The 24,271-nt window shown below is 43.0% G+C and overlaps 1 protein-coding gene across 8 annotated transcripts in view; it reads left to right on the forward strand.

The window, feature by feature from the left end:
* The window catches only part of CAST (calpastatin), a 251,044-nt gene that overhangs the window by 50,467 nt on the left and 176,306 nt on the right, over positions 1-24,271 (forward strand). For all 8 annotated transcript variants that reach the window (XM_081498794.1, XM_081498793.1, XM_081498796.1 and 5 more), the window contains 2 exons: positions 2,730-2,807; positions 3,051-3,159. The gene's annotated coding sequence lies outside the window, so the exon portion shown is untranslated. The remainder of the gene's footprint in view (positions 1-2,729; positions 2,808-3,050; positions 3,160-24,271) is intronic.

Genomic DNA, 24,271 nt, shown 5'->3' on the forward strand with positions numbered 1-24,271 from the left:
TTTTGTCAGAATTCTTCACTATGACCTGTCCATCTTGGGTGGCCTGCGTGGCATGGCTCATAGCTTCACTGAGTTACACAAGCACCTTCACCATGACGAGGCTGTGATCCATGAAGGGGTTGACCAAACTTGGGAAGATAGTGGAGGACAGAGAAGCCTGGTGTGTTGCAATACATGGGGTCGCATAGAGTGGGACACGACTTAGTGACTGAACAACAGTACTCTTTCTTCTATGGCGTGCCCTCTGTCATAGTTGCCAGACAGAGCTGTTAAAGTTAATAATAGGTTGCCGGGTTTTTTCTGCTCATTATTTTTCATAGGTATGGAATTCTGATGCCCCCTAGATGATAACCAATGGTGGCCATTCTTCACTCCTCTGATATTAATTTTTGTGTAAATATAAGACAGTTGGTAACCCCTTCACTGCATGAAGCAGAGGAGGAAAGAATTTCACAAAAGGAAGATGTTACTTCAGTTGGGAAAACAAAACAAAATAACCTCAGTTACTTTAACAGACAAAATGTTATATAGGAAATTGGTTGAAAGGCACTGGAGGACTGAAAAAGCAAACGGGGACACACAGAGTTAATACAGAGAAAGTCAGTGTAGGAAGCAGCTTTCACCGGTAGGACCGGGAGAAACAGGGCAGAATCTGGGATCATTAACCCGGAAGTTTGCAGGAGGAGGAGCCCGGATCCCTCCTGCCTTATCAAGCCTTGTCATTTCTCTCGAGCGCCCTCTATTGGCAGAGCCTCAATAGCAACCGGATGACAAAGCAGAAAATGGCAAGAGTCCCCAGCTCCAGCCTCGCAGGCAGGTTTGGAGCTGAGAGGCAGTCGCTTAATAACCAGCACCGACGTGTGCACACACTGTTGTGGTTAACTGCGATTAATATATAAGATGTGTGTTACAGGATGAATTGTGTCTCTCCTAACTGATATGTTGAAACCCCAACTTCTAGTACCTTAGACTGTAACTGGATGTGGAGATAGCCCTTTAAAGAGATAATTAAGGTAAAGGGGGCTGTTAGGGTAGGCCTGAATCCTTTAGGACTGGTGTCATTACAAGAGATCAGGACACAGACAGCACAGATCAAGGGACAGCCCTGGAAGGACACAGCAAAAGAGGTAGGCATATGCAAGCCAAGGAAAGCAGCCTCAGAATGAAACCAAGCTGATTGACACCTTGCTGTTGGACTTCTAATCTCTAGAACTGTAAGATAATAAATTTCTTGTGTCTAATCCACCCAGTCAGTAGTATTTTGCTATGGTAGCTCTAGCCCACTAATACCGTGTGCTACAGAAGAAGCAATTATTTTATACTGGATGTCTTCTAGACTCCATTATATCCAGTTGTTTTTATTGCTATTTACATTATATATTATCTCAACTCTTCAGCCTCTATCTGTCTTCATTTCCACTGGGTTAGGTTCTTATGTCCCATTCAGATTATTCCCAGTTGAGTTCCCCACCACCGGTTTTCCTACCTTTGGTTCATCCTGTCTGCACAGAATAACACCAATTACTCCACAACTTAAGCCTCTTAATTCACTTCCTATAACCTGTAGCTGCTGCTGCTAAGTCAGTTCAGTCGTATCCAACTCTGTGCGACCCCATAGACGGCAGCCCACCAGGCTCCGCCGTCCCTGGTATTCTCCAGGCAAGAACACTGGAGTGGGTTGCCATTTCCTTCTCCAATGCATGAAAGTGAAAAGTGAAAGTGAAGTCGCTCAGTCATGTCCGACTCTGCACAACCCCATGGACTGCAGCCTACCAGGCTCCTCCATCCATGGGATTTTCCAGGCAGGAATACTGGAGTGAGTTGCCATTGCCTTCTCCATATAACCTGTAGAATAATGCCCAAATTCCTGTGTATGAATTCCAAGCTGCTTCTCCTCCTTCTGTCCTGCTCAATCTCATCTGCTGAAATTGCTCAGAGCCCTTGTCTTAATATCATACATAGCAAGGTGGTTGAGGGGTGAGGGCTTAGCGTTTGGAGCTATAGAAAAGCAAAGTGTGTATAAAATGGAAGAATTACACGATCCATCAGTTCTATGATGAATTCCACTCAGCATTCTGTTTCTGATAGAGGATCTAAAAGTTAAGAGACAATTAGGACATCCAGAGAGCTGACTCATCTTCCAAGTGTCCCATAAACATCTGCAGAGGGACCAGAAGCATGCCTACGTACTAGGAATTAATCAGGGATTAATTCAGAAAGGGAAGAGGAGAAGAGGAATAATAAGAGCTCCAACTGGCCAGGCAGCTATGGTGTTAGCCAGTCACTGTGTTAAGTCCTCTCTATATGTTATCTATATCATGTAAGTCTCAAACAAAACACCCTAAGGTATTTTTATCTCCATATTGCAGAACACGCTCAAGATCACTGAGGTAGGAAAGCTGCCTTCAAGCCCAGATTTATTAGAGTTTAAAGCCTATGATCTTTTCACTGTGTCAAGCTGCCTCAGCTATTACTGAACATAGTGCATTATTTGTTTCTATAATTGCTCTGGTTATTTAAGCAATAGAGTTTTGCTTTCAGAAAATAAGACCTTCATTTTCAATTTACCACATCAGCTAGTAAAGCAGCTCTTTGTATAGAAAGCAAAATTAGCCTATATTTAATAGCAACCTGTTATAGCTGCCAGGGCTATTGTCTCTGTAGCACAGAAGGTCTATTGCAGGTGCCTAGAGGTGCAACAACATAATAATGCATTTTGTCTTTCAAAGGGTAAGGACCTAGGATTGAAAGTGGTTGACTGGGGATACTGATGAAGACTTCTGACTAGTGAAAAGATAGTCATGCTGGTAAGTATAATAAGAAACCATTAGAAATATTATTTCTGGATTGGCTGCTACACATATAAGTTGGTAAATATTTTGAGTGTCCTCTTTGTGAGTAGAGAATAGTTTGGGCACAAAACAAAATGGCTGTTTCTTTGACTTGTTAAATGCATCTATATCTTGAGCAAAAAAGTGGGTAGAAAATGAGTAATAAGAATGTTGAGCTTAATGAATCATGATACATGGTAAATCTACTGACAATTTCAGCTCTGTGGACATGTTCAAAGAGATTTCATCTTCAAGAAATAGTTTGTGATCAATCAGGAGGAAACTGTTGATGGAGAAACACTGAAGATCAATTCCTGATACCACTAAGGTGAGGATATTCTTTGTTTCTAATAACATATGGTATTTAAATAAGGAATATTCTGGAAGATTTGCTTAGCTGTTTCGGAAAAGCTTCAGTTCTCATGGAAAGTAGTCTTTCTTACATATAATCTTTCTTGTGGAATTAAATGTAGAATACATAGCACATTACTTGTCACAGGTGTAGTTCAGCTTTCTTCTCCTTATTGAAACTCTATCTGTTCAGACTTTTGTTCCACGATCCAGCCACCACCTGGGTGTAATTACCTAAACTGTAATCACTTCTGAAGAAACAATAGCTTCTAGAATGCTGTTATTTCTTTTATTAACCAAAACCTATACATACAATTAAATTAGATGTTCTAACCTATGTTAAATTTATATTTTCTTCATTAAAATAAGATAGCAGTTCAGGAGGTTTTGCCATTTGATACTTGTAGTGGTCTAAGTCTAATAATTTCAGTGCAGATAAGAAAAAAGGTGCTTTTACCAACTGGATGATAAAATGGCCAGAAAAATTTCTGGTAAAATGGCCAGAAAAATTATTTATATTCAGATCCCAAGAGAGTAATCCATTTACACTCAGAAGCATGAAATCTGATTGCCCTTTTCTCTAATGTGAAACACCATGTACTACAATTTATTGACTATAAAACTACTCATCCATAGTCAAAGTATTTTGTGCCATGATTTCTTAATGCAGTTTTCTGAGAAAGGATTGGTGTGAAATTGATCAACTAGTTACTCGTATGGAGAAAACCCCATCCCCATTTTTTAGCTCTGCGTAGAAGGAAGCCCTCCATAAAAATGATAATGGAATTCTGCGTTTCACTTTCATAATTTATTTGAAAATGAAAACAGTAAATTTTTAGGCCTCCAGAATCACTAAGTTGTCTTTCCACATATTCTTTTTTCTTCCCTGTTTGTTGTAAACATAGAAGTTTTCTTTTCCAGCTTTTCCAGCTTATTACTTCAACTACCCTTCCTCCCAATGATCTTTTCATTCAGGAAACAGTGAGTTCAGTTACAATACTTTAAAGATAGTAGATTTCTAAGTAATGTTAAATTCACTCCCTGTGAATCAATTTAGATTCATCTAATGCTCATATTACAAAAATTGATGTACTAAATTGCCAAATGTTCCATAAACTTTTCAAAGAGGTTGAAGTAAAGTGTTTGGGTCTTATATAAATAAACACTTTTGTAAAAATTCCCAATTTTCCACAATTTGAATTTGAATAGAGGTATATTTCACTTTCAGTCTCATAGCGTGTCAGTGCTTTTTATTATTTGAAAACTGGTATGTGTAAAAATAGGTTTAAGTTTTCATTTTCAAAATGTTTTGAGTCTTGGGAATTCATTTCCTCCTTCAAGAAATTATAAAGCCATTGAGTTTATATTAAATGCCACTTTTCACTTTGTCTGAAAGTCAGTTTTACATTTGCCATTAAGTTTATTTCCACTTGGAAATAGAACGTTTCATCCGAGTCTGCATTTGTTGACAGTTGGGAAGAAACAGGAACAGTTTCTGGAGCAAACGTTTTAGTCACAATCTTAGGAGGAAAGGACTATTTTGTTTTAGGTCAAGGGATTCTTTTAATGGCAGAACTTCTCTGCATCAAGGACCATGAGAATATAATAATTTTTAACATAATTATGAGTTTCTTTGAGTATGTTCAATCTAGTACAAGAGTCTTGCTAAATAACTAGCTCTCACCTCTCTTTGACAAGGATCTTTCTTTGATTACAAGAAAGCCAAATTTAGTCCTCTGCACTCCAGACAAGGGTTCCTTATAATAGGAACTGTCAGTTATAATCACTTTACATAGGTTTTAGAGTGTTACCAAGAACAATAATTTGAAGTTTCTAATTAGATGTGTATAACATAACCAAGACAGGTTTAGCCAAGTAAGAGTGTTGGACTTTACCTACAATTTGAAAGAGGCTGTTTTATCCTATTTCTGGCATTCTAGTAACTAATCTAGTAAGTAATATTAAAAATCAAGAAATTTTATAGTTTTTCAAGGCTTTCTGGGTGGCTCAAAGGGTAAAGAGTCTGCCTGGAATGCAGGAGACCCTGATTCGATCCCCAGATTGGGAAGATCTTCTGGAGAAGGGCTTGGCAACCCACTCCAGTATTCTTGCCTCGAAAATTCCATGGACAGAGGAGCTTTGTGGGCTACAGTCCACAGGATCGCAAAGAATCGGACATGACTGAGCGACTAACACACACACATAATTTTTCAAAATATTATTTTTCCAGAGCAAGCTGTGTTGATGAACTATCCAGCTCCTTGTTACTCAGGATGTGGTCCAGGGACCCATCTGCTGTCCTCTGGGAGTTTGTAGGAAATAAAGAGTCTCAGACCTGTGGAATGCTCTTCTTTAATGAGTCTCCCAGGTGTTGCATAAGCATATTAACATTTGAAAAGCAGGAAACTTGTGAATGTGGGTACTCGAAGGGCTAAAGAATGTTTATTGCAGAGAGTGTCCCAGTTTATGTGCTGAGGCAGGCTGCTGTGCAGCAAATAGTTTGCAGGTGCACTGAAATAACAACCGCCTGAGAGTGGGGACCGGTACAGCCAGAACCCCCCAGGGCAGCCCCTACAGTTGCAGGTGACCTTGCCCATTAACCCTCGTGTGTCATACAGATATCATCATTAGCTGTGTGTGCTGCTACATGGAAAGGTAGCAGAATGTGGCTCAGATGAATTAGATTTAATGGGGGAATATTTTCCTGAGAAGGATTAGAGCCAGAAAGTGTAGAGAAGCAGTAAACTGATGCTCTTAAAAAGAAAGTGAAAGTGAAGTCGCTCAGTCATGTCCAACTCTTTGAGACCCCATGGGCTGTAGCCTGCCAGGCTCCTCCATCCATGAGATTTTCCAGACAAGAATACTGGGGGTGGGTTGCCATCTCCTTCTCCAGGGGATCTTCCCGACCCTGGGAACTTGGGTCTCTCACATTGCAGGCAGACCCTTTACCATCTGAGCCACCAGGGAAACCGATGCTCTTGGGCACAGATGAATCAGCAGTGAGGAAGCCAGGATGAGACGAGGTTTGCTTGCTTCAGTTCTCCAACTCCTCGCGTAGTTAAATAAGCAGAACTTAAACAATAATCACATGATGTTGGAACAATAGCTCCTGCCTGGGGGATTTGTCGTTCATCGCTCTTGCTTTAAGATAAAGCAGCAGAGCCAAAATCATGCATAAAATTTTTCAGCAGTAAATCCTTGACAATGACAACGGAAGGATCACTGAATAATACGATATAGGCCAAATCAGGAAGAGCATTTCTCTAAGCTGTATTTGTCAAAATATTTGTCCTGTGCTTTGAAGAGGGTGGCTTTGACATTGATGTAAGAGCCCAACTCCACCGCAGTTGTTATTGCTATAAATGGCCTTGTGCTTTAGTAAATTTTTCAGTTAATATTTTAACTCTTGTTCCTTAGTATGGGTCGGCCGTTTTCAATTAATATGTGTATTTTTTAATTTCAAAGGGACAAAACTAAAGAATTCCACAGTCTTGGTCTCTCAGAGCACAGCAATGGCCTCCACTTGACTTCTCTAGCTATAGTTTCCCTCTTTCCAACCCATCACCACATAGCCATTGGAGAGAAAATTTGCAAATACAAACCCTTTAATGCCACCTTTCTGTTTATACTTCTCCAGTGATATTGCCTCACTTTACGGAGGGTTGAAACTCCTTCATGTGATATTCATGGTATTTCTTAAGTCTCAGCTCCCTTTACAATCTCACGCCCACCAGCATTCCAGCCGCATTGTCCAGCTGAGTTCCCCACACGTGCAGTGATTTGCGATGCCTCTGTCTTCTTTGCACCTGCCATCTCTTCAGCTATAACGCTCTTCTCTTCCTTTGTTCACGTGGGTAAACCTTTCTCATCCTTGAGGCTTCAGCCCCAGTGTCAACTGCTCTTGGAAAGTCCTCTTCTTTTCTTCCTTTCTACTGAGTTGTTCCTTTGGAGCCCTGTATATGTCTTGATCATGGATTTCTCACAGGATTTTGTCATTCAGACCAGCCCTGTGAGTGTGCAAGCTGAATAGTTACATAGAACTCTCTGGAGGGCCCTGTACTTTACCTAACGCTCTGGTATCACCCCTTTGAAATTCCTGATACTTTCATCTTTAAATTTGTGTTTTGAAGTGAGGTCCCGTGGGACAATGGAACATACCCCTGAGCAGAGGACACCCATGCAGTGTGTGTGTCAGCCATTCTTTAAACGGCCCCGTTCACCTAACACATTGGCAATGCTGGGACTCCCTAGGTGGCTCAGTGGTAAAGAATCTGCCTGCCGTTGCAGGAGGTGTCAGAGATGTGGGTTCGATCTCTGGGTCGGGAAGTTCCCCTGGAAAAGGAAATGGCAACCCTTTCCAGTATTCTTGCCTGGAAGATCCCATGGACTGAGGAGCCTGGTGGGCTACAGTCCGTGGGGTCACTAGACATGACTCAGCGACTGAGAATGCACTTCTGCTACTGAGTAAGCAGTGGTATTTACAAGCCCAAGAGGACATGCTTTCTTTCCAAGCTAGAACTTGCTTTGAAGACAAGAAGAAGTCAGTGATGTTCTAAGGAAGAATGAGCAAGGAATCCTATCTTCCTACTCTTCTCAACGTCCCTGTGTTAGCAACCATTCACACCAGAAATGATAGCATAGGAGAAAAAAGGGAAAGGTAGGCAGCCCATAGTCCCTTTACTTCCAGCCCTTCCTGATTCACCAGGAAACTAAAGGCAGAGAGTACACATGTGGCAAGAAGCTTTACATTTTAGTGTTAATGGGAACTCTTATTCTGATTTTTGTAATGAGAGGTTCACACTTCCATTCTGCAGTTGACCCTGCCGATTATGGAGCTGACGCAGTCACAATCTCCGCTCTCCTTGTCTGGGTGCCGCATTAGATTAGGGGTTTCCTTAAGCAGGGAGAGTGTTTTTCACCCTAGTATCGTTAGTGCTTACATGAAGCGAACTCTCAAATGATGGATTTTAAAAGGCAATTTGCAGCTAATTTTAATGTTTCCAGAAAAGGGGCAACAAAATAAACAACTCTCATACCAGAATGAAAGTGCAAGAAAGTGAAGTCTCTTAGTCGTGTCCAACTCTTTGCGACCCCATGGACTGTAGCCTACCAGGCTTCTCCATCCATGGGATTTTCCAGGCAAGAGTACTGGAGTGGGTTGCCATTTCCTTCTTCAGGGAATCTTCCTGACCCAGGGATGGAACCCAGGTCTCCTGTATTGCGGACAGACGCTTTACCCTCTGAGCCACCAGGGAATCGCTACAGGGAACCCAGGTCTCCTGTATTGCGGGCAGATGCTTTACCCTCTGAGCCACCAGGGAAGCCCTGAATGAGTGCCTAAGTACATTTTGTCTTCAAGGTGCCAGTATGGGGTAGGGAGGAGAAAACAGAATCCCCAGTCAGTTGGTGCTGGTTTTGAACACCGGCTGTGTCTATGTTAGGTGTGCAAGGAAGAGTCACATTATATCTAGGGGTCCTTCGTGAGGTCTGGCTGCTTCCTCCCAGAAACAGGATAAATGGTGAGGGCTTAATGCTCATAGGAGATATGTATATACATGCAGCATCACAGGAACCTGTGATGCCAGGAAATCTGCCTAAGATACCAAAGTGGATATCCATGTACTTAAAGAAAAGCATGCAATAGTCCAGATCCAGAAAAAAAAAAAAAAAAGAAAAGCATGATTCATGTTTGGGCAACTCAGGGTGAGGTGGAGGAGTCCTAGTAAATGGACTGGGCTCAGCCTCAAGGCCAGGCTATAGCCCAAGCCCCTAGATTCCTATGAAGCAGGTATTGTCTGGAGTGTTTGTGTGCGTGGACCAGGGACCTGGTCACCAGGGAGATAGAGACTCAACAACAGAACCACAGGTCCCAGGAAGGACAACCCAAAGGATCAGGACCCCAGCCTTGGAAGGCAGTGGAGTCAAGGAAGGTTCAACAATTCAGCAAGGTTCTCAGAACAGGATCTCAGACAGGACCAGAGCAGGAGACTGACCCACAACCAAAGCTGAGGATGCAATATGGGGAACGAACAAGCAGGGGCCGTGGTGGGCTTGGGTGCTGAGTTGGGGAGTGACACAGAACCTATGGGCATCAGTGAGTCCAGCTGAGAAGGCGACCTAGAGGCTAAAGAAATTGTTTAAGGAATGGAGGGGAAGAAAGCAGGGGAGATGCACAAAACTTAGGAAACTTCCAATTTAGTTGCAGAAATAAGACGAACACATGCAGAACAAAATAGGATTGAACTCAGCACATTAGAGCCAAATCACAAAGTTCACTTTTTAAGTAGTATGGACATCAAAGTGGTTTGGAGGAGTGAGTGAAGGCTTCCTGGAGGAGGTGGCATGAGACCTGAATATTCAGGTTAGAGAGACTCAGTCCAGGCAGAAAGGCTGTAATGAACCCACAGGAAGCTGATCTCCATGGCAGTGATCTCTATAAAGGATCTCTGCCTGGGAGTACAGAACCCAGGGGAGGGCAGTGTGTAGGCTGACACTCCTCCATATGTGGCCATGTCCTCAGAACCTATGAACATGAGCTCACGTGGCAAGAAGAACAGCAGATGAGATCCAATTATGAGGTGGAGTGATTATCTGTGTGAGCTCAGGGCAATCACAGCAGCCCTTTGAAGACAGATGCTGGCCAGGTCAGAGGAGAGGGGAGCAGAGATTGGAGTGACGTGCTTTGAAGATGGAGGAAGCAATGTCAAACCAAGGAACGCAGTTCAGTTCAGTCACTCATTCATGTCCGACTCTTTGTGACCCCATGAACCACAGCACGCCAGGCCTCCCTGTCCATCAGCAACTGCCGAAGCTTACCCAAACCCATGTCCATTGAGTCGGTGATGCCGGTGATGCCATCCACCCATCTCATCCTCTGTCGTCCCCTTCTCCTCCTGCCTTCAATCTTTCCCAGCATCAGGGTCTTTTCAAATGAGTCAGTTCTTCCCATCAGGTGGCCAAAGTATTGGAGTTTCAGCTTCAACATCAGTCCTTCCAGTGAACACCCAGGATTGATTTCCTTTAGGATGGAGTGGTGGGATCTCCTTGCAGCCCAAGGGACTCTCAAGAGTCTTCTTCAACACTACAGTTCAAAAGCATCAGTTCTTCAGTGCTCAGCTGTCTTGATAGTCCAACTCTCACATCCATACATAACTACTGGAAAAACCATAGCTTTTAGCGCTCCAGAATATGAATGGGGGTGGGGGGAGGGGGGACACAATTCAGTCTACATCAGATGGTGGCAATTAGGATAGCACCATCTTTTACTTCTAGGGTCCGTGACCTCATAGTTATTATTGTGATGAAGACCATATCAGGAAACAATATGAAAAATACTTTCAGGACACCTTTCAATATTCGTGCATTCTTAAGACTTTCTAATGCCACAATCATATCCAAGAATTCACCCATCTGCCCTGAGAAAGAGAAGGGGACCCCACTGCCTCCTCTCACCTTTTCCTCATCACATTTGTGAAAGGCTAATTACAGTGAGTACAATAGAAGAGACGCTATCTTTTTTGTAAAAACCGTACAGCTGAGGGCTGGCTGTCAGGAGGTAATTATACAAACAGGAGTTGGTCTCAAGCAGGACACGAGGGTTTACCATCCCAGCTACATAAGATGCGTAGGGAGCTCCACTAATTGACACCGGCTGGAGATGTCGCCTTCTCTCTCTTTCAAATAACGTCAGCAGCAGCAGTGACAAGCTTGCAACTTCCAACATCACCCTCCTTCATTAGTTTGCTGTGACTCACCCTCCTCATGTCCTACCACCCAATAAACCTTCCATCGAGTGATTTATCTTTCCATGTGCTGAGCAGCACTTAAACTACTGCCTCTTCTCGTCCTTATTTCCTACCAAATAATTATCCAGTGTCTGCTCTGTGCAAGGACATTCATATGTGCTATTTTATTCAGCCTCATTGTAATCCGAGTAAGTAGACATCATCCCTCTATAAATGAATAAAGTGAGAGCAGAGAAGTGATGTGGTTCGGCACTAGCATTGAGTCATCCCAGCGGGCATCCGGAGGCATGGAAGGGGCAGGGAACAGAGGGAGAAGGCTGGAGGAAGGAGGCGACGAAGCCACAGGCGGGGGAAGCCGCGGGGCAGCCAGCTGAGCTCATCTCTGCCATCCCTGAGTCAATATCTTCCTTCACATTCCCCAGAGATGCTCAGCCTAGAGAGTGATTTTATGGGAATCCATCGTAACAGGAACTTGTGCAACTGGCTTGATGAGAATTGGTTAGACTAGCTGTCCAGACACAGTGAAACTCTGTTCTATAAATAAGCTCTGGCTTCTATGCCTAAGGAGAGCTTACAGTCAGCCTACAGGAAAATATGCTCTATTTTTGCTGTAGATTTCCTTGTCCCAAGTGAAATGAGAAAAGACCTTTTTTTTTTTTGGCCTTTCTCTCATATATTTCTCTCCATCCAAGTTGAAAAAGGGCCCTAAATCTGCCCACAGGCCAGCCAGTTCGCTGCACTCAGCCTCCATCATGTTCAGGACCAAAAAGGATGGTCACGTCCCAGCCGTGCCACCACTGGCAGAAACGAGCAGGAAACCAGCTCTTCTCCCGGCTGTGCTTTCTCTAGGATGACAGCCTTGATCTTTGGGAAAACAGACCAAGCCTTGGCTCTGCTTACTTTCTTTCTCTCTGAGCTGGACCACGTCAGCTGGGTGCCACAGAGCAAACCAATAATACTGTCCTGCTCCTATTTTTCTATGAGAAAAAGTGATGATGGTCACTATTATGAACTGAATGTTTGTGTCTTTCCAAAACTCACATGTTGAAAGCCTACCAAAGGGTCTTCTCTCATTTCATTTGGGACAAGGAAATCTACAGCAAAATACCACCATGTGGTGATATTAGGAGGTGATGGTATTAGGAGGTACCTTTGGGAGGTAATGAGCGTGGAACCCTCGTGAATGGAATTAGTGCTCAGTCGCTCAGTCCTGTCCGATTCTTTGTGACCCCATAGACTGTAGCCCACCAGGCTCCTCTGCCTGTGGGATTTTTCCAGACAAGAATACTGTAGTGGGTTGCCATCTCCTCCACCAGGGGATCTTCCCAACCCAGGGATCAAACCCACATCTCCTGCATTGGCAGGTGGATTCTTTATCACTGCGCCACCTGGGAAGCCCCGTGAATGAGATTAGTGACCTTATATGGGTCATGAGAAAGGTACTTCCCTTTCTGCTTTGGGCCGTGCAAGGATACAAGGGTGAGTTGACTATCTGCATCCCAGAAGAGGGCTCTCAACATAACCTGAGCATGTTGGCACCCTGGTCTTGGACTTGTAGCCTATAGTACTGTGGGAAATAAATTTCTGGTGTTTCAGTTCAGTTCAGTCACTCAGTCGTGTCCGACTCTTTGTGACCCCACGAACAGCAGCACGCCAGGCCTTCCTGTCCATCACCAACTCCCGGAGTCCACCCAAACCCATGTCCATCGAGTCGGTGGTGCCATCCAACCATCTCATCCTCTGTCGTCCCCTTCTCCTCCTGCCCTCAATCTTTCCCAGCATCAGGGTCTTTTCAAATGAGTCAGCTCTTCGCATCAGGTGGCCAAAGTATTGGAGTTTCAGCTTCAGCATCGGTTCTTCCAATGAATATGCAGAACTGATTTCCTTTAGGGTGAACTGGTTGGCTCTCCTTGCAGTCCAAGGGACTCTCAAGAGTCTTCTGGTGTTTACAAGCTACCTAATCTAGGGCGTGTTTGCTATAGCATCCCGAGAAGACCAAGCAATCACTGATACAGAACTTTTGTGAGACTTCTAGAGGTATGGTTGTGTTTACAGAAAAATCTTAAGTCACCAAACAAATAGGCAAGGTAAAAATCATGATTTGACCAAGGCCTATCTTAATTTAGGACATTGAAGAGTAGTGTCCCAATCTGTTCCCTGGACTGAAAAACAAGCAAGTGGTATAATTTTCAGTCTCTAAACTCAGGGATTCAAAAATATCTCTATTGGTTTATTTTCTATAAATCAAATGAAATATGAATTTAAGCAAACATCTTCCCAAGCTGTCAGGGAATTCACCTCAGGTAATATTGGGACTGGCTTCCTATTCAGGTCTGATGAGAACCTGGAAGCCTACAGTATCCTGTAACATCTGTTTTCTCTCTGCCTTTCTGGGGTCTTCATCCCTCATGCCCTCAAGGACGCCATGACATCTGCATTGCTTAAACCCGTAGTGGTCTGTCAAGAGTCCCCACACCTGAAGTCAGCCTCATGGGAGGTACAGAAATGTTTGCAGAGGCTGGAAATCCCCCTCCCAAGGTGTCCCACCATCATCTCTGAAGTATTGCCACCACCTTGGGTACAGGTGTGGGCGCAGGTAGGTCCACAGACCTCTCTCTCTCTGTCACCAGAGGGAAATCTCTCTTCTCTCCCTTCTCTTTCTCTCAAAGAGCTCATTCTCTTCCTGTATTTCCCCTTTCCCTCTACTCAAAACATTCTGCATTATTGCTTCATTGGGCTTAGGTTTCAAAAACGCTCAAAGGTCATTGGCCTCAGACTGCAGGTTTGAAGTGATTCACGTTTTATCTCCTGGATGTAGTGGCTAAACTTGGCCCTGGGTTTGTGAGGTTTAATCAGGTTTAGCACAATGTGAGCATTCCTGAAGCTGTATCTGCCCCCCAAACCCCACCAAAAAAAAAATGATATGCCCGATGGGCAAGTGTGGAATGCACCGGTCCTACCAACCAGTGTGCCTTTCAATTTTATTCCTTCCCTTTCTGGGTTCCTGCCATACCCACTCTGTAGTAATACAGAAAGGTCTCTCACACACATGTTGTACCTCCTAGTCCTTCTACCCTGATAAGACTTACTTGAACCATGAGTGAACACCTAACCCAAGGCCAGCCATTCTCTGAAATGGCCTCAAGAAAGAGTTCTGCCCCTAAGGGCATCCTAAGTGGGTGGTGATGACCAAGCCTGGATCTTCTGCCTTACCCAGTTTGAGTCCAGAGGCAGAGAGAAAATGGTGGATAACAGGGAGAGTTGCAGACGCAGAGCTGAAAAGCGAAGTGACAGGAATGGAGAAGAACCCAAGAAAGAACAGTAGACCTGTGCTGCTGAACTAGCGACAGGACACCTGGAGGCTCAAACAGCGAAAATGAAAGTCACTCAGTCGTGTCCGACTCTTTGCGACCCCACAGACTATACAGGACACCTGGAGGCTCAAACAGCGAAAATGAAAGTCACTCAGTCGTGTCCGACTCTTTGCGACCCCACAGACTATACAGTCCATGGAATCCTGCAGGCCAGAACACTGGAGTGGGTGCCATTCCCTTCTCCAGGGGATCTTCCCAACCCAGGGACCGAACCCAGGTCTACCCGCATTGCAGGTGGATTCTTTACCAGCTGAGCCACCAGGAAAGCCCAAGAATACTGGAGTGGGTAGCCTATCCCTTCTCCAGCGGATCTTCCTGACCCAGGGATCAAACTGGGGTCTCCTGCTCTGCAGGCTGATTCTTTGCCAACTGAGCTATCAGAGTGTTCTCACCTAAAAGATCCTCCGGATCCAATTTTTTTTTTCAGCAACCTGGCTACACGTGGTTCCTGTTTTCCTTCCATCTCTGCAGATCCCTTCCACACTCTCTGACTCAACCCGAGCCTCTCTCTGGTCCTTGCAACCTGTGAGAGGCTCATTCACATCTATTTGAAGCGAGACTCCCAAGGCTTAAGTATTAGGGCAGTCAAAGAGCAGTAAACAATGATTCACTGATTAATAAACATCTCAAAGGGCAGCAAATAACAGGTGATTTTTTTTCTCTCTTTCTGAAGTTTGAAGATTAAGAAGCTCTGGAGAAATAGGCACTGATGAAAACATCTTGAAACCTATTAGACGTCTCCCCTGCTCCTCCTCCTCTGGATTTTTCCTCCTCTCTGTGTTCCTCTGCTTTCCTTACAGTTTTCTGTTCCTGCTCCCCACCCACCTCTACGATTTGCCTTCCCCGAGTGACTCTCTTTTCTCTCTGCCTCTTCCCATTCCTTCCTCCGGTCTCTCCCTTCTGTGTCAGTGTCCCCCTGCCCCACTCCCTTCAGTACCTCTCATTCCCTCCCTCTTTCTTTCGCTCGCTTCCTTTTCTGGCTGCCTCTCCTCCCATCTCTTTCCTTGCTGCCGTTCTTTAAAGACTGCACACGAGAAGGAAATATATGTATTGGGATTTCTTGTGCTTATTGTATTTTTGTGTTCTGTTTTCTTAATTTAATAGCAGGCGATCTGAGCATTTTATTTGTGATTAATTAAGAGAAATACCAAAGCAATTGGCTTTTGCATGTGTCCCTCTGATTGTTTTCTGCAATGCGCTGTGGCCTTGGCAGAAAATAAAGGCTCTCCAAGCCCAGGACTGTGCATAGAAGGTTACCAGGGAAACAATGGATTCTCTGATCAGTTTCTATTTGAAAGACTTAAAAAAAAAAAAAAAAAAACCCTCCCTGGTGTTTAAGTGAAAAAGAGAACAGAAAGAGAAAGATACAATCAATTATTTTCTAAATTAGATTATTAATCTGAAAGGTACAGAATTCTTATTACAGTGCAAATAGCAATTTTAGCCTTATTATATAGACATCAGCTCTCTCGGTGGTACCCTGTAGCCCATATAAATCTTTCTACTAGATTAGTCTTTTAATTTTTCCATGCTGCACATTTCCTTCATGAATCTGAAAGTAAAGTTTCAGAATATATCCTACCCTTCATAGGCTCAGGCCACGCCCCAGTCATAATTCTTACCATTCTATCAAATGATTATAATTCTTGGTGACATTACTGTCACTAGAGAAAGTTATCCATGCTTTGTTAAGCATTATAATGCTAATTGCTCATTTGTCTCCAAGAGCATAGTCATCTGCCACCTAGTGTCTTAATTAAAAAACTGCAGAATGTGGTGCCTTCCGTCAGGTTCCCTCTGAGCTCCTGGCTGGATGCTTAGGGTTTAGCTTCAGACTCTTCTGGGCAGCAGACAAGTCCCTTTATGAGAGGCTACCAGACCCAGCCTCTCCACTCTGAGCAGCAGAATCCCACCTGTGACGTCGGCGGTGGGGGTCCTCCTGGGGTCTGTCCATCTGTCTGTCGCATCCAGAGGAGTGAACTGACTCAGAACTTCACAGGGGAGCCAGGCAGGGCTGAGAGTGGGCAAAACGTACATGGCCTAAGAAGTGTTCAAAATGCATGCAGTCCATGTAACGGGTTACCTCAACAATAATTCTATGCAGTGAGTGAGTGAAACTGTGTTTTCACTTAACATTTCAGGAATGTTTACGTGTCGACTGCAGGCTGGGCTTTGGGAATGAGACAGGCTGTGTCAAACAAGGGTCCCGCCCTTGGAAAGTTGAAGTGAGGAAGATGGGTTCGTGTTAGGATGTGTATAGAAGGAAATAAACAGGGTTGCAGGTAAACTTTCTCGACAGCTTTGTTTAAGGTGGCCAGGAAAAACGTGCGCCAGAAACTGGCATTTGAATGAGACCCAAGTACTGAGAACATGCCAGGTGGAAAAGTAGCTGGGGAGAGTCCTTCTAGGCAGAGGAAAGAGCAAGTGCAAAGGCCTGGAGAAAGAAAGGAGCTTGGCACGTCCAAGCGCCAGAGAAAAGGACAGTGTATCAATATCTGAAGTGTGATGAAGGGACAGAGAGGTGTTTGTTCTCGAAACATTGCCAGTTCGGGCCGGGAGAAGCAGTAAAACTGCCCTCTGAGATTTGAATTTTGAGATCAGTACATGATGGATTATATATTTATCGGGACTCTTTGGTTCCGAGAGACAGAAATCTAAACCAGACCAAATTAAGAGAAAACAAAGTTGATAGGGGAGGGTTTTATTGGAGGATTTTTCATGGAATCAGAAAGAATACTGTCTGGGGCTCCTGGAGCCAGGGATTCTATGCCACCAGCTCTCTTTCTCACTCTGGTGGAGTCAGTCCGTCCTAGCTCTAGGCTAGAACCATAGATGCTGGTACCTCTGAGCTTCATAAAGCATTCTAATCAAGCAAGAAACAAAGGGTTTTTCCTCCCAACCCAGTTTGAAAAACCCAGGGAAGGACTCGGATTACCTTGACTTTGTCTTACTCCTTGAGCCGATTGTTGCCGTCAGGGAAGTGAGCAGTTATGGCCCAGATCGCCTTTGTCCTGTGCTCACCCCTGTGGCCAGTTACTGCAAATGCAGAGGAATTATGTGGGAACGGGAACACGGCCCCTGGGATATCAATATCACTCTGATTTGTCTATCAGAAATGAGAAAAGAAACATGCCACATCATATGAAGGCTAGCTTGTCAGTAAGACGTCTCTTTAGATTAAAAAGAAAAAAGAAAGACAAGGAGGTATTGAGTGATATTAATACTACCTAAAGAAAGAATGTATTTTTTCTGAAAGAATCTTGTTCAGCCATTAAAATACAGAAAGAAATAAAGGCCTGGAGATGAAACCTGGTGATTCTCCCCTAAATGATATCTGGGGGCAGGGAGTCTTGGCTAATGTCCCCTCTGGTGAGGTATATTGATGAGACGGCCACTCTTGCTGAGCTGGTCCCTGTGTGCCCCATCCCCTTTTCATTCAGCATGATCAGTGAGGTTCCGATACTAATTTGAAGTATATCCTCATTGAAGTATATCCTCATTGTTAACTATGTTCAAGTTAACATAGCCAGGGATAGTCTTAGTTCTTTTCCCAACAAGATTTTTTCTTCTTTCTTGACCCACGTTCTGTTGACATGCTTCCGTGTCCTGCACTGGTTCACTTGAGATTTTTCTCTCTTGTAATATCATTAACAAGCATATCTGAGCCTCTGCATCAGCTGTTTCTGTTAGCTCACATAGAATTTGGCCTCCTTTTCACTAAGAAGACTTGACTTCTGTCTAGAGGGTCCTACAAGGTGCTCTCCTGCTAGTTAACTCGTGATAGGAAGTATCTTCTCCTTCAATTTTTAGGACACTGGGCTTCGGTTGTGTGTGCGTGTCTCTCTGGGTAGCCGCCTTGTGTTCGGCATGGTCAGCATCCACTTTTTGGAGAAAGTTCTATATTCCATTGCTTTTGACATAAAAACTAACATTTAACTACTGAACATGGGTTCCATCTTGGACAAAATTATGAATGGCAGTAAAGATTGAATACAAAATATTAAATGCCTTTCTAGACTGCATAGGGTTCCTCTTCATTTTCCCCCTGTATTCACTCATCAACATGACTAGTGTTTATTGTACTGGGAATATGAGGGGAAGACAGGATCTCAGTCCTCATTATGGTCAAAATGTACTGAAATCACTTGATTCTCAATAATATCTGGATTCCACCATGTCTGAAAAGATGATGAATAAGACTTGGGTCCTGACCTTAAGACCTTTTATTTATTTATTTATTTTTTAATACATTTATTTATTTTAGTTGGGGGCTAATTACTTTACAATATTGTAGTGGGTTTTGCCATACATTGACATGAATCAGCCATGGGTTTACATGTGTTTGGGACTGGAACAGATAAATGTGTACAGATAATGATGATGCTAGGGCTACATGGTGAATTTTAAACAATGCGGCAGAGATGTATTCAGGAGGAAACAATTCATTGTAATTGGAGATCTGTGGGAGGAGGGCACGGAGGTCATAGTGATGGAACTGCCTTTGTAGGACTTGAGCAGCTTGAATAGGTGAAGGAGGAAGAGAAATTCCAGGTACAGGGGACAGGGCACGTAAAAGGACCTCCGTCCACGGGATTTTCCAGGCAAGGATACTGGAGTGGGCTGCCATTTCCTTCTCCAGGGGATCTTCCCGACCCAGGGACTGAACCTGGGTCTCCCGCACTGCAGACAGACTCTACTGTCTGAGCCACCAGAGAAGCCCATAAAAGGACTGAAGAGGAGTGCTAAAGAATCAGTTTAAGGAACGTGGACTCATCTTGTAGGAATGAGTCATTGAGTCCATTAGGATGGTAGTGGGGCAAAGAATTTGGGACTGATGGAAAATTCGCTTAAAGTTCTAGAAGGCAGAATGTAGACCACTCAGTGTCCATGCAGAGGATCTAAAATTTGTTCTGTAGCAATGGCAATCCATCAAAGATGCGTAATCAAAACGATGTCTTTGTCAGCAGCTCATAGAATGAGCTCGGTGGACAAGAGGCCGAGAAGGTTGGCAGACAAAGTATCCCTTAGCTGTCGCCTTGCCATTTGTGCAGGCAGCAAATAAAAATCTGACTTCTGTTGGTGCCTGTGAAAACAGAAGAGAGATGGTTTCGGGAGACCTCGGAGATGAAGAGAAGAGGGGTGACAAGGGGAAGGAGGCACTGCGGTTGACTCCAAGGACTCTCACTGTCTAGGGGATGGGGCTGCCACACACTGAGATAGAAAACTGGAGAGAAGAGTAAATTCAAGTTTCTGGCACGTCAAGTGAGAGACTTCAGGGAAATGTTCAGGTGGAGCTGTTCCGCTTAGAACTAAAGTCTCCAGCACTTTAGGGTACATACTGATAGCTACCTTCATTGCACTGTCTGCCATGTGCTGGTAAGTTTCATAACAACTAAAGTAGATATCAGGAGCCACATTCTTCAGATAAGAAAAAGAGAGAGAACTCAGACACTAAAATTTCCCACATTCACACAGCTAATGGAGGCCAAAACCAGAATTGGAATCCAGTTTTGCCTGATTCTAAAATCTGCATGGTTTTTAGTATTTTGCTTTCTCCTGCACTTACATTTTTCTCCTTATTTCTTGAGGGACAATTCAGGTTAATTGTTTAAATAGGTGTATAAAATAATTCTCAGCCTGAAAAGAGAAGTTTTAGGTCATTCACTTCATTGTTAGCCAGGGTAAAAGGAAAAATAACAGGAACATTTGACATATTTCATGCTAAAAGGCTTATAACTGAATTCTTCTAGGGGAGTGGTGAGCAAACAGAACAGACAGAATACAGTTTTTTGAGTTCTATTTTTTGGGCTCTAGAAACAACTACAGGTGAAGTAGATATTGTACTAATAAGAAACCATAACTTTAGAAAAGTGAGTACCCATCATTATTAGTTTTCTGTTCAACAGCAGACTCTGTATAGCGAGACTGGGGCTCTGCCTCTGCCGTTGAATCTAGTTTCTGTGTTGTTAAAATTTAGTATTTCAAGATCATAATGTCCCCACCTAGTAAATAGCTTGTGACAACATGTTTTCAAGAAGATTTTGGATATCTTAGACAAAGCTGCTCCTGCTGGTGAGATTTGAAATTATCCCTTAAATATACAGATATGGAGCATTCTACCATTTCTATTCCTTTGGGTCAGTGTCAAAGGGGCAGTATCACTTTAAAATCTATATGTATGTATGTGTATGTGTGTGTAGATATACACATACATGTGTATGTGTTCGAATTATCTGTAATGATCTGTAATGGAGTCAAACAGATACCCATAAAGCAGCTGTTCTCAATCCTGACAGCACATTTGAATCATTTGCGGAGTTTTTAACAAAACAAAAACAAAACAATAATACCCTTGACCCCAGCTTTGAGATTCTGATTTAATGGATCTGGGGTGGGGCCCTGGCATTCATGGACCCCGTAATAGCTAACCATCATGAACAAGCACTGCCCTGAGGAGAGTGCTTTGCAGGTAGATAAACCTGAATTTTCTTCCAAGGAGCAAGCATCTTTTAATTTCATGGCTGCAATCACCATCTGCAGTGATCTTGGAGCCCCAGAAAATAAAATCTGTCACTGTTTCCATTGTTTCCCCATCTATTTGCCATGAAGTGATGGGACCGGATCCCATGATCTTCATTTTCTGAATGCTGAGTTTTAAGCCAACATTTTCACTCTCTTCTTTCATTTTCATCAAGAGGTTCTTTAGTTCTTCTTCGCATATTCCCATAAGGGTGGTGTCATCTGCATATCTGAGGTTATTGATATTTCTCCCTCTAATCTTGGTTCCAACTTGTGCTTCATCCAGCCCAGCATTTCGCATGATGTACTCTGCGTATAAGTTAAATAAGCAGGATGACAATATACAGCCTTGACGTACTCCTTTCCCAGTTTAGAACCAGTTTGTTGTTCCATGTCCAATTCTAACTGTTGCTTCCTGACCTGCATACAGATTTCTCAGGAGGCAGGTCAGGTGGTCTGGTATTCCCATCTTTTGTAGAATTTTCCACAGTTTGTTGTGATCTACACAGTCAAAGGCTTTGGCATAGTCAATAAAGCAGAAATAGATGTTTTTCTGGAACTCTTGATTTTTCAATGATACAACGGATGTTGGCAATTTGATCTCTGGTTCCTCTGTCTTTTCTAAATCCAATTTGAACATCTGGAAGTTCACAGTTCATATACTTTTGAAACCTGGCTTGGAGAATTTTGAGCATTACTTTGCCAGCATGTGAGATGAGTGCAATTGTGAGGTAGTTTGAACATTCTTTGGCATTGCCTTTCTTTGAGTTTGGAATGAAAACTGACCTTTTCCAGTCCTGTGGCCACTTCTAAGTTTTCCAGATTTGGTGGCATACTGAGTGCTTTCACAGCATCATCTTTTAGGATTGAAATAGCTCAACTGGAATTCCATCACCTCCACTAGCTTTGTTCGTAGTGATGCTTTCTAAGGCCCACTTGACTTCACATTCCAGGACGTCTGGCTCTAGGTGAGTGATCACACCACCTTTATCATCTGGGTCATGAAGATCTTTTTTGTAGAGTTCTTCTGTGTATTCTTGCCACCTCTTAATATCTTCTGCTTCTGTTAGGTCCATACCATTTCTGTCCTTTATTGAGCCCATCTTTGCATGAAATGTTCCCTTGGTATCTCTAATTTTCTTGAAGAGATCTCTAGTCTTTCCCATTCTGTTATTTTCCTCTATTTCTGAGGGGGAAAAAGCCACTGAGGAAGGCTTTCTTATCTCTCCTTGCTGTTCTTTGGAACTCTGAATTCATGACTCAAAGAGTAGTATATATTCTGAACATAATTCTAAAAAGAGTTCCAGCAATGTCTTATTAGTGAAATCATCAGGATAAATGTCTCACATCATGAGGGGGCTGCATTGACTTCGTTTTTATCTGTGAAATAGTCTGCTTGTTAAAATAGCCATGTTGGAGGAGTTGTTGGAATTAACTCCATCCTGCCCAGGATATTTTCCCTCCTTTTCCTCCCCTTCCCTTCCCTCCTCTCCTCCTTTCATCTTCTCTTCACCTCCTCTCTCTCCTGTCCCTCCTCCCCACTTTTCTTTCTTTTTTTTTTTTTTCTTTATTTCAGATATGTTACAGGCTGGCTGTTCTTTCCCTTGTAGCCTCCCCATAGTGAGTAGCTTGCTACTAGACCCCTGACAGGTGCCCAGAAAAAAAGTTATTTGTTGATTAATATACTCTGTAAACATGTTAATAAAACAAAATAGGTTTAAGGTGGATCTTTTAAGGTGAAATTAAAAAAATTCCTTCCCGGATATAATTATTTAATCTCACAATCAGTTATTTGGAAGGATTCCAAACCTCATTAATGATCACAGCCATATTTTAATGTAAGTCTTTCATTTTATGTACATTGTCTTTCTACATATGTATGTATGTGTTAGTCGCTCGGTCGTGGCTGAATCTTTGTGATCCTGGACAGTAGCCTGCCAGGCTCCCATGGAGTTCTCCTGGTGAGAATACTGAAGTGGGTTGCCATTCCCTTCTCCAGGGCATCTTCCCGATCCAGGAATCGAACCCTGGTCTCCTGCATTGCAGGCAGATAGTTTACCACCTGAGCCACCAGGGATCCCTTCAAACATAAAAATTCTAGAAAATATTATTTTAGAAGTATCTATCACTGACCTTAAATTATTAAATGATACAGATCTTACTGAATTATTCAATGTTGCAGATCTTTTCCCAGTAAGGATACAGTATCCTTACTGGAATGCCATCACCTTTCCCTCTCCAAAAGCAGCGTTGTTGCTATTATCCAGTCATCAAGTTGTGTCCAACTTTTTGTGACCCCATGGGCTGCAGCATGCCAGGCCTCCCTGTCCCTTTCTATCTCCCAGAGTTTGAAGATACCTCCCAGATATGAACTCTCCAAGTTCACGTCCATTGAATCAATGATGCCATCCAAACATCTCATTCTCTGTCGCCCTCTTCCCCTTCTACCTTCAGTCTTTCCCAGCATCAGGATCTTTTCCAATGAGTTGGCTCTTCGCATCAGGTGGCCAAAGTATTTGAGTTACAGCTTCAGCATAAGTCCTGCCAGTGAACATTCAGTGATGATTTCCTTTAGGATGCAATAGTTGGATATCCTTGCTCTCCAAGGGACTCTCAAGAGCCTTCTCCAGCACTACAGTTCAAAAGCATCAATTCTTCGGTGCTCTGTCTTCTTTATGGTCCAACTCTCACATCATCAAGAGGCTCTTTAGTTCCTCTTCACTTTCCACAAGCAGCCACCATCCTAAATTTGGTGATTATTATTCATATGCCTATATTACTTCTTAGTGCATATGTATAGACACAGAAATACTTTAATATTATTTTGCAGGTTAGAAATTTTACAAATGGTATTTTCTTCCTATATCTTTGGCAGTTGCCTTTTTTCCCCCTAATGTTATTCTTCTGAGGTATGTGTTGTTATATGCATCTCTAATCCATTTGTTTTAACTGCTGTATAGTAATCAATACTGCAAGAAAATGTATTCATCTATTCTACTATGTTAGTATGCTTCTAGGTTCTTCCCAATATTTTTTTTTTTACAAGAAAAGAGCTTCTATAAAATCCTTGTAAATGCCTCATTGGGAGCATGTGCTAAAGTGTTTCCAGAACAGACCCACAGGAGTGGAAATGATGGCTTTACAAGGTCTTGCTGTTAACTTTACAAGGTCATGCCAAATTGATTTATAATGCCACCACTGTCATATACCAAATTCCCAAGTATATGTAGAACTGTTTCTGAACTCTCTCTTCTGTTCCACTGGTCACTGTATCCACCAGTGTATCACACCACACTGCCTTAACTGTTTTTATATTAATAGTTGTATACCAAATTTTTATATCTGGTAGAGTGACTCTCCCATCTGGTCTTCTCTTTCAAGGTTGTTTAAGCTATTCCCAGTCCTTTTATTTTACATAAGCTTTAGAATGAGCTTGTAAAAGTTCAACAGA

Source organism: Giraffa tippelskirchi, chromosome 6 (assembly GCF_054371585.1).
Source record: "Giraffa tippelskirchi isolate mGirTip1 chromosome 6, T2T-mGirTip1v1.2.pri, whole genome shotgun sequence".
Lineage (NCBI taxonomy): Eukaryota > Metazoa > Chordata > Mammalia > Artiodactyla > Giraffidae > Giraffa > Giraffa tippelskirchi.